Source organism: Nomascus leucogenys, chromosome 18 (genome assembly GCF_006542625.1).
Source record: "Nomascus leucogenys isolate Asia chromosome 18, Asia_NLE_v1, whole genome shotgun sequence".
NCBI classification, from domain to species: Eukaryota; Metazoa; Chordata; class Mammalia; order Primates; family Hylobatidae; genus Nomascus; species Nomascus leucogenys.
Genome location: NC_044398.1, coordinates 50,125,227 through 50,135,113, shown reverse-complemented (window position 1 = coordinate 50,135,113; position 9,887 = coordinate 50,125,227).

The window sequence follows — 9,887 nt, the reverse complement described above, 5'->3', positions numbered from 1 at the left end:
CTGGGCAACATGGTGAAACCTCGTCTCTAAAAATAGAAAAATTAGCCAGGTATGATGGCTGGCTCCTATAATCCCAGCTACTTGGGAGGCTGAGGCAGGAGAATCACTTGAACCTGGGAGGCAGAGGTTGCAGTGAGCAGATATCATGCCACTGCACTCCAGCCTGGGCAACAGAGTGAGACTCTGTCTTAAAAAATAAAATAAAATAATAATAAAATAAAATAAAATTCTGCTCATTGGAGATGTAGCATTTCTCATACTTCTGGATCTGAATATAATTTAATGGCGTTCTTTGTTGACTAGCATTTTCTGAAAGTTCACTAGGAATTTTAACCTTCCTAATATTTTTATAAACTTGTACTCTTTTATGATGTTTGTGCGCTCCACATAGTCAACTTTAGTTCAGCCTTTGGAATCTGTGTTCACCAGAGGTCTTGCTATGCAAGCATACCAGTTATTTTAGTTTCTGTCTCTTCCCACTTGGCCTTTCATTATTTGTATACAGTTGTCCCTCAATATTTGTTGGAGATTGGTTCCAGGACCCAATCTGCAGATGCCCAAGTCCCTTATATAACATAATGTATCTGCATATAACCTAGTCACATCCTCTGTACATCTGTATATGTTAAATCATCTCTAGATCACTTATAATACTTAATACAAGTAAATGTTATATAAATAGTTCTTATAGCATATTCTTATTAGTGTCATTTTTATGGTTGTATGGTTATTTTTGTTATTTAAAAAATATTTTCCATCCTTGGTTGGTTGAAACTGCCGATGTGTAATCTAAGGAGGGTTGTCTGTACTTGAAATCTCACTTTTTCCAAAGAATTCATTTTAACCTCTTGAGCCATAAGAAATTTCACCGAGTTTGCTGAAATCGGACTCCATGCATGGTTGACTAAATCCAGTATTTCATTTCCTTGCCATTATGAACTGCAGGATACAGGAATCACTGTCTCCCAGGCATCCTGTCATTCCCGGACCACCAACTAGTTATTTATTAAAATAATGCACACAGCTATTCCCCCTCTGAAAACATAAACAAGGTGTGACTCAATTCCAGGACTCAACTTTTAGCAGATGTCAGGATGGTCGAAGGCCCTTAACCCTACAGGTCATTTCTGTGTATGTTGTTGTTATAATACAACCCATACTAAGCAAACATCACCCAAATCTTTCCAAATAGGTGAGTGGAAACATATTTCCTTTTAGCAACACTTAAATGCTCATCATTCTCCCAATCCATAGATTTATGGATTTCTTTATAGATGAATGTCTTATTTAGGTATCACGCAACTTGCCTTTCCTATTCAATCTACTTAATTTGGACCTAATGGATCGATGGCCATTTTATGGTTATAAATTCTGCATGTTCATTTTGTAATCTCTGCTGTGTCTATGGGATATTTAGCTTCTGACAAGACATGATGTTCATTCTGTTTTTTCAATGCTCTGCCTTTCATAGATACCTGGAAGCAAAATATTGGGCCCAAACAGCCTTTATTGTAAAGATGACTTCTGTGTATTGCATAGTGCTTCTGTTACATAAGTTCTTTCAATCAAGTGATGGCCTTTCTTGGCATATATAATTTAACTCATCTTAAAATTTAAGTCATCTTGATCAGTTTACTTTCCTGGCAAACATTTGGTCTTTAGGAACATCATCCCTTTGCAGGGACCAGCATCGTGTTATTGCCATACTAATAATAAAAACAACTAACAGTTATTACACACCATGTTTCCAGGGGTGAGCTGGTAAATGTTTAACAACTGGCACAAAATCCACACACATACATAAGTGTATAATAAATTTAACTAATATAAATAAAATAGATAATACTCCTTATTGCTAATTCCACACAACCAATTTATTCACAAAGAATCTTTTTATTTTTCCCAAATTCTTCTATCTCTAGCCATCCTGTGATTGCAATTGATTCACAAGTGTAATCTGGCATGAATGTTGGTTGATATTTTTATTTACATTAACAAGTAAGACAAAAGAGAACAATCAACACATGTCAGAACTTCACTCATTTGTCCATGATATATCTGGCTTCTTTGCTGAATCAGATCAGTTTTTGAACATTGGAAGAATATTTCCTCAATTTCTTGTGTTATTCACCATGTAACAGCTACAGACACATTTTAAATTTTAATCTGCATTAACATTTTCCCCATCACCTTTTTAAGTCTAGACAAATTGACCAAACAGTAAACCATCCCTGATTTGGTCTAAATACTGCCACCATCAAACTGCCAATTTCAAACCACCTTGACGTTACTAACGTAGAACTGGGAAAAGGTGTAAGGTACACCATTGTATAGTATTTCCACCACACGGGTACCTGAATATCTGTGAAATAACCTTAAAAGCAGAGATAATAGTAAAATGTGATAAAATAGTAAAGAATTAAGTTTTGACTATTTCATTGGTTTTAAATGATGCCCAAGTCTCAACTGAAATAAAATAATAGGCAAGTTTATAGAGCTCCTCTCCAATCCTTTCTTTTCCTTACAGTGTTATTTGTTGAGAAAGCCAGACCCTTTGACAAGTTGTTTCTCAGTCTGAGTCTTCTTAATTTCATAGGCAGGATGTAGCTCTCCATCCTATATATTTTCTGGAAGCTAGATTCAAAGCCTGATTCAGATTTAAGGTTCAATTCTTTTGACAAGACCATAAGAGGTCTTGTTTTCTTCCATCAGGAAGCATGTAATATCTAGTTATTTCTCTTTTGATGATGCTAGCAGCCGTTGATGCTTAATACACAGATTTATTAAATCAATGGGGAGTATAAAGTGGATGATAATCATTTCAATTACTAGTTGGAAACTTTTTTTTTTGAGACAGAGTCTCGCTCTGTCGCCCAGACTGGAGTGCAGTGGCGCCATCTCGGCTCACTGCAAGCTCCGCCTCCAGGGTTCACACCATTCTCCTGCCTCAGCCTCCTGAATAGCTGGGACTACAGGCGCCCACCACCAGGCCCAGCTAATTTTTTGTATTTTTAGTACAGACAGGGTTTCATCGTGTTAGCCACGATGATCTCGATCTCCTGACCTCGTGATCCGACCGCCTCGGCCTCCCGAATTGCTGGGATTACAGGCATGAGCCACCGCGCCCAGCCAAAAACTTTTATATAGAGGTACTTTCCCTCATCTGCCATCTGGATACTTAGTGGTCAAGTGCATACAGGATAGGCCAAATAAATGTTCGATTCTCTTTATCATCAGTTTTCAAGAAGATATGAATTTATTCCCTCTCATCCTCCTAAAGTGAATTCTCTTTTGATATTATTAATTCATGGGTTTAAACATATCAGTGAGTTTCAATTCATTGCCAACTTTATTATTGAAGCTCCAACTATTCCATTTTTGGCCAGTGGGATCTTCAAGTCGCCTCCAGAATTCTTTTGACAAGATCCTGCTAACATTTGACCACTTCCTTGCTATGACAAGTTCTTTCAGGCATCTTGCACGTTTCCCGTTCCACATCTGGAATCAGCCATATCTCCAGAATGCCTTGGTTTCTTTTAATGAGAAATTCTATTTCAAGGTCAAAATCCAGGTGCTAAGGATGCTCCCCCCAGTTGGTCATTCTTGTTACATCTTTTCAGTGATCAGTTACATACATGAACGCATAGACACATAGATTAAATATCTCATGACATCATATTGATACTCCCAATTCAAAGACTACAAAGTTTTTACTTTAACTTACCACCTTGTTCCATTCTTAGACAACTGATTGCCAAGGACTCAAGAGACGATAGAATTAAAATATCCAATATGTACTCATTTGTTTAATCATATGCTACATACACACCAGGCAGAATACCACCAATATGACTGTTGAAAACATTAAATGTTTGCCTATGTTTTTCATTCATTTCATTTCATTCATTATTCCATTGTAAATGGTACTAAATCTTCATTTGTCAGGGTTTATAGTCATTAAGGACTCTATTTTCTCCTTGCTGGCCCTCACTTCATCTTATTTCTGAAAGCAATTAAATATTTAATGCACAACATCAAGTCTCATGTTGCTATCTCTAAGACATTTTGGTAGTCTGAAGCTCATTCTGCAGTAGATTCTTAAAGAAGGGCTCTCTTCCCAACCTCTTATTCAGTGGGAGGTATTTCAGTACTGCCCATTATTTAAAACAGCAGTCTCACATTGTGTGATACTGCTTTCATGGAACCTAATGCCAACTGAATATGCTACAGGCATTGGCAAGAGTGGTAAGATCGACAGGGAGGTCCAGTCACTGTTACTGGCAATGTTCAGGCAATCAATTTGACTAATACTAACAGGTCAGGAGACAAGGGCATGACCAGAGAGAGCAGTCATTACATGTAGCTAGATGTCAGAAATGTTACATCAGATCTGGTTCCCTAACAAACAGGTTGAATTCAGGGTACCCCTGCAGTCAGAACTATGTTATCCAAGGATATTGGGGTTTCCCTTATGACAGAAAAGGTTGAGTTTCCTTTTCAACACAGTGGTGATGTCTTCCCTAGAAGCTTTTGATTCCTCTTTAAGTCCATCTTCTCCAAGGAAACTGAACACTCTGGACACAGGGGCCTCAATAAGGCCTAGCACAGCTTCTGCGAGTAGCCACTCAACTGATTGTCTAAGACACAGTTGCTGAGATGGTGGCTGAAAGGAAAGAAGAAAGGATACATAGAGAAGCATTTTCTGTTTCAACGTGCTTAATGAGAAGATGGGAGGAGTGTTTGGTGAGTCGGGTTTACTAGAGGGCAAAGCTTCTACACCCTACGATTTGCCTAAGTCTGAACTAAGTCATTCTGTCAATGGGTTGGATCAGTATGGGTAACTAACAACTTATTATACTCCCTACCTAGAAATTTTAAGGTGCTTAATAGAAGGCCTTTTATAACAGGATTGAAAACATATCAGTAGCAGCTTCTTCAACCAGAGCATCGTTCAACTAGAGACAACTATGCATGAGTACCAGCTCTGGAAGAATTTGGCCTGGGACCCTTGAAATAAATCTGATAGTTATTTAAATAAAAATAAAAAATGCTGATTATCATCTACTCTATGAGATCTACATACCAAGGCATCTTCCGTACTTTAGAATGCATCTGGCGAAATCACATGCAGACCTACTGAGTTGCTTTGAGACTATCAATAATTTCCTTGTATCCATGGTTAGATATCAGCTTCCATTTAAAAAGTTGTGTTATGTATGTTTTTCAAGTTTTTCACTACTTCATACAGGGTATTATTAAAAATCAGAAGTAAATATAATGTGAAGTAGCTTGGATCCCAAGGGAAAGTTCCAATTAGAACCATTTCTTTTGTTGTTTAGTTTCTAAAATAAAATTTTAGAAAATCTTTCCCACCAATGTAAAGATTTCTAAAATTTAAATGTAAGGCTATTGTGACACAAACTTCTGAAACGTTAATTATCTCACAGTACAGCATTCCTAGATTTTCCAAAGAGAACAATGTCAAATGAGGCTTCTATTAAGCTATGGTCGCAGATCGCTTTTGCCCAAATTGCAAGCATTTTGATGGTGTTGTATTGGAAGTTAAATCACATTTACCTCCCTTCCAGCCCCAATATGAGAGCATATAATGGGACAAATATTCAAGTTTAGCACACCTATAATAAAAATATATTTCTCTGGTTAATTTTAAACTTTCCTAGTGTCATGGACTTGAGACAAGCATGAGGGAGATGGATAAAATATTACATATTTTAATTTTTTAAATAGTTTTACAGAATGTGCATTTTGCAACTGCTTATTCCCCACATCCCAACCTTCTAGAATAGCACCATCCAGTAGAAATTTCTTTTGAGGATGAAATTGTTCTGTATTTGCACTGTTCAGGATGGCGGCCATTAACTCCAAGTCCCCACTGACCATTTGAAATGTAGCTATTGTGACAGAGTAACTGAATTTTTTTTTTTGAGACAGGAGTCTCGCTCTGTAGCCCAGGCTGGAGTGCAGTGGCTCCATCTCGGCTCACTGCAAGCTCCGCCTCCAGGGTTCACGCCATTCTCCTGCCTCAGCCTCCCGAGTAGCTGGGACTACAGGCATCTGCCACCACGCCCGGCTAATTTTTTTTTGTATTTTTTTAGTAGAGACAGGGTTTCACCATGTTAGCCAGGATGGTCTCAATCTCCTGACCTTGTGATCCACCCACCTCAGCCTCCCAAAGAGTAACTAAATTTTAAAGTACTATGTAATTGTAAGTAAATTTAAACTCTTTTGGGTGTGTACCCAGAAGTGGAATGGCTGCATCGTGTGGTAACTCTATTTTTAATTTTTTGAGGAACTGCCATACTGTTTTCCACAGTGGCTGTACCATTTTACATTCCCATGCATCAACAGATGAAAAGGATTCCAATTTCTCAACATCCTTGCCAACACTTGTTTTCTGGTTTCTTGATAGCAGCCATCCTGCTGGGTGTAAGGTGATATCTCAGTTCTGATAATGCATTTCTCTAATAATTAGTGATGCTGGGCATCTTTTCATGTCCTTATTGGCCATTTGTATATCTTCTTTGAAGAAATGTCTATTCAAGTCCTTTGCCCATTTTTGAATCAGGTTTCTCATTGTTGTTGAGTTTTAGGAGTTCTCTCTGTATCAAGGATATCAATCCTTTATCATATATACAATTTGCAATATTTTCTCCTATTCTGCTGCTTGCCTGTTTATTATCAATAGGATAATGTTATTGTCAATAGGATGTCTTTAGATGCACCAATTTTTAAAATTTTTATAAAGTCCAGTATGTCTTTTTCTTTTGTTGCCTTGCCTTTAGTGTCATATCCAAAAAATTACTGCCAAATCCAGTGAGTCTCTAAGATATCTATACATCCATGTTCATAGCAGAATTATTCACAGTAGCTCAAACATGGAAGCAACACTGTCCATTGACAAATGAATGGATAAGCAAAATGTGGTGCATACACACAGTGGAATATTATTAAGCCTTGAAAATGAAATCCTGCAGTATGCTACTACATAAATGAACCTTGACAACATTATGCTAAGTGCAGTAAGCCAGTCACAAAAAGGCAAATAGTGCATGATTCCACTTACATGAGATAGTTAAAATCACAGACAGAGGAGAATGGTGGTTTTCTCAGGGGCTGTGGGAATGGGGATTGTTTAGTGGATATACAGTTTCAGTTTTGCAAGATGAAAAAAGTTCTAGAGATGGACGGTGATGATGGTCGCATAACAATATAAATGCACTTCATATAACTGAACTGTACACTTAAAAATGGTTTCTATGGTAAATTTTATGTTATGCACATTTTGCCACAATTTTTAAAAATGCCACATATGGCTGGTGGCTACGGTAATTGGATAGCACCATTCTGGAACATAAGTGAAAATAGAAATCCATATTAAAGAGATTAATACACACGATGGCCTATCCAGGAATATCAGTGGGTAGAAATAGAATCGCTGAATTCTGATTATTTGCCAGGGGACAGAGAGGGATGCTAGTTTACTTCCTATGCAACCAGAACCAGAAGAGACCAGTAAAAGCAGTACCTACCCCCTGCCACTTCTATATTCATAACAGATGTACATAATAGAAGGAAAATATGTTTCAATATGGCACATAAATAACAACTAGCTTAGCGTGAAACAGCAAGTTGTTTGTTCAAATATTATTGAACATGCCAGAATATGCTTTAAATAGATCACAAACTTTAAATAGAAATAACACAGCTAATCAAAATATTACTTCTCTTCAGCCTTAAGCTTATCATACTGTCACTAAGCATATGACTTTAGGCATTCACATCAATCTGGGCCTCAGTTATTTCATCTATAAAACCATAAAGAGTGAATGTGAGGGTCCCTACAGGTCCGTTCCTGCTTTATCAATCACTGAGAGTATTACTTTGGCATCCAAGATTCCCATTTTTCTTGCCTAAATACAGTCATGTACTGCATAATGATGTTCTAGTCAATGACAGACTGCTTTATACAGTGGTCATCCCGTAAGATTATAGTACTGTATTTTTACTGTAACTTTTCTGTTTAGATATGTTTAGATACACAAATACTTACCATGTGTTCCAATCACCTACAGTACTCAGTAGTCACCTGCTGTACAGGTTTGCAGCCTAGGGGCAATAGTCTATACCACATAGCCTAAGTGTAGCATCTGGTATACATCTAGGTTTGTGTAAGTATAATCTATGATGTTTGCATATGCCAATACATTTCTCAGAACATACCCTCATCACTAACAGTCACGTGACTGTATAAACAATTTCTCAAAATGCCGAGGAGAGAAAGGTGGCCTTGAAGTCTGTGCTGAATTTTCACCGGTTACTCCACCATGACTTGACAGTGGTTTTGATTTCTACCTCGGCAAATGTTCTGTTTACAAAGACCTCTACAGCATCATCTGTCACTCTCGTGTCACTATGGATGTCATCAACATAAAATTTATGACAGTATTACAAGTTTCTAAGCTACTTGCAGTATGAGCCACAACTATCAGAACTACTTGAAAGATCTGGCTACCAGCATTAATAATTAAAAATCTTTACCAAAGACCGCTTTTCTGAAAACCTTAAAAGAAAGGAAATAAAATAAAGGGAGAAGTGGGTCGATGAGAAAAAAACATGTATTGTAAATACGTATTGTAGTAATTTGTTAAACAGTTACCTTGTTGTACAAGTGCTCTGTTTATGAGAGCACTATAAAAGTGCTTTCTTTCTTTAGTTTCCCCCCCTCCCCCCGTGGGAGAAGGGAAGCAATGAAGGAAATGAAAGAGTTCATTTAAGTGCTATATTCACATAAGGCTAATTTGTAAAAGCTCAATCCAGCTGAATATACTTGCAGCCACCACTGGACCACAAAACTTCAGTTGAGCAGACTAATTGAGATTCTTCAGGAGAACTCCCTTGTCTTTGGTAGTTACAGATGTCTCATTAGGCATTCTGTACTTCCCCCTTCTCTAGAATACGAAGTCTGACTCTGCCCGGCCTGAGGACACAGCCTGTGAATTCCCAACAGATTCTAATACACCATCATTGTAAGACAGTCGATTTTGTTTTGCACCCATTTGATTTTTGTTTTTGTTTGTCTCAATCTAAAGTTGCAATTAATAGTACTATGTTAGCTGCACTGGAATACTGTTTAAAAAAATAACAACAGAAACTATGCTCCACCTCCAAGACTGTAACACGCAGGCTAAAGGCCCTATTAAACACTTTCTGTAGTCCTACACCAGAGAAGTGCTTTCTATAAAAGAAGATCATTAAAGTTCATGGCTGGAGTTCAGGGAGAATAGTAAACTCCATAAAATCTTATTTTCTACCCATTTTCAATTCTCTATAGAGATGCAATATTTGAACATTTGACTTTTATTAGACTAGTGAGAGCGTGGTGCCCACTTGACTATTTTTATTTTCTTCTTTACTAAAAAGATGTGTTGTGGACTCCTCTGTGTATTTCTTTAAAAATGCCTAAAGATCTTTGAGGAATTCGAGTCATGGGAAACTACATGTTTAAGTATTTAATTAGAAGCCTCTCCCATGAGCTGGAAAAAATCTCTTGGCACAGTTATGGAATAACTATTTTCCCTTCACTGCTATCTTTTTTTTTTTTTTTTGAGACGGAGTCTCACAGTTGCCCAGGCTGCAGTGCAGTGGTGCAATCTCGGCTGACTGCAACCTCGGCCTCCTGGGTTCAAGTGATTCTCCTGCCTCAGCTTCCCAGTAGCTGGGATTACAGGCGCCTGCCACCATGCCCAGCTAATTTTTTTGAATTTTTAGTAGAGACAGGGTTTCACCATGTTGGCCAGGCTGGTCTTGAACCCCTGACCTCAAATGATTCGCCTGCCTTGGCCTCCCAAAGTGCTGGGATTACAGGC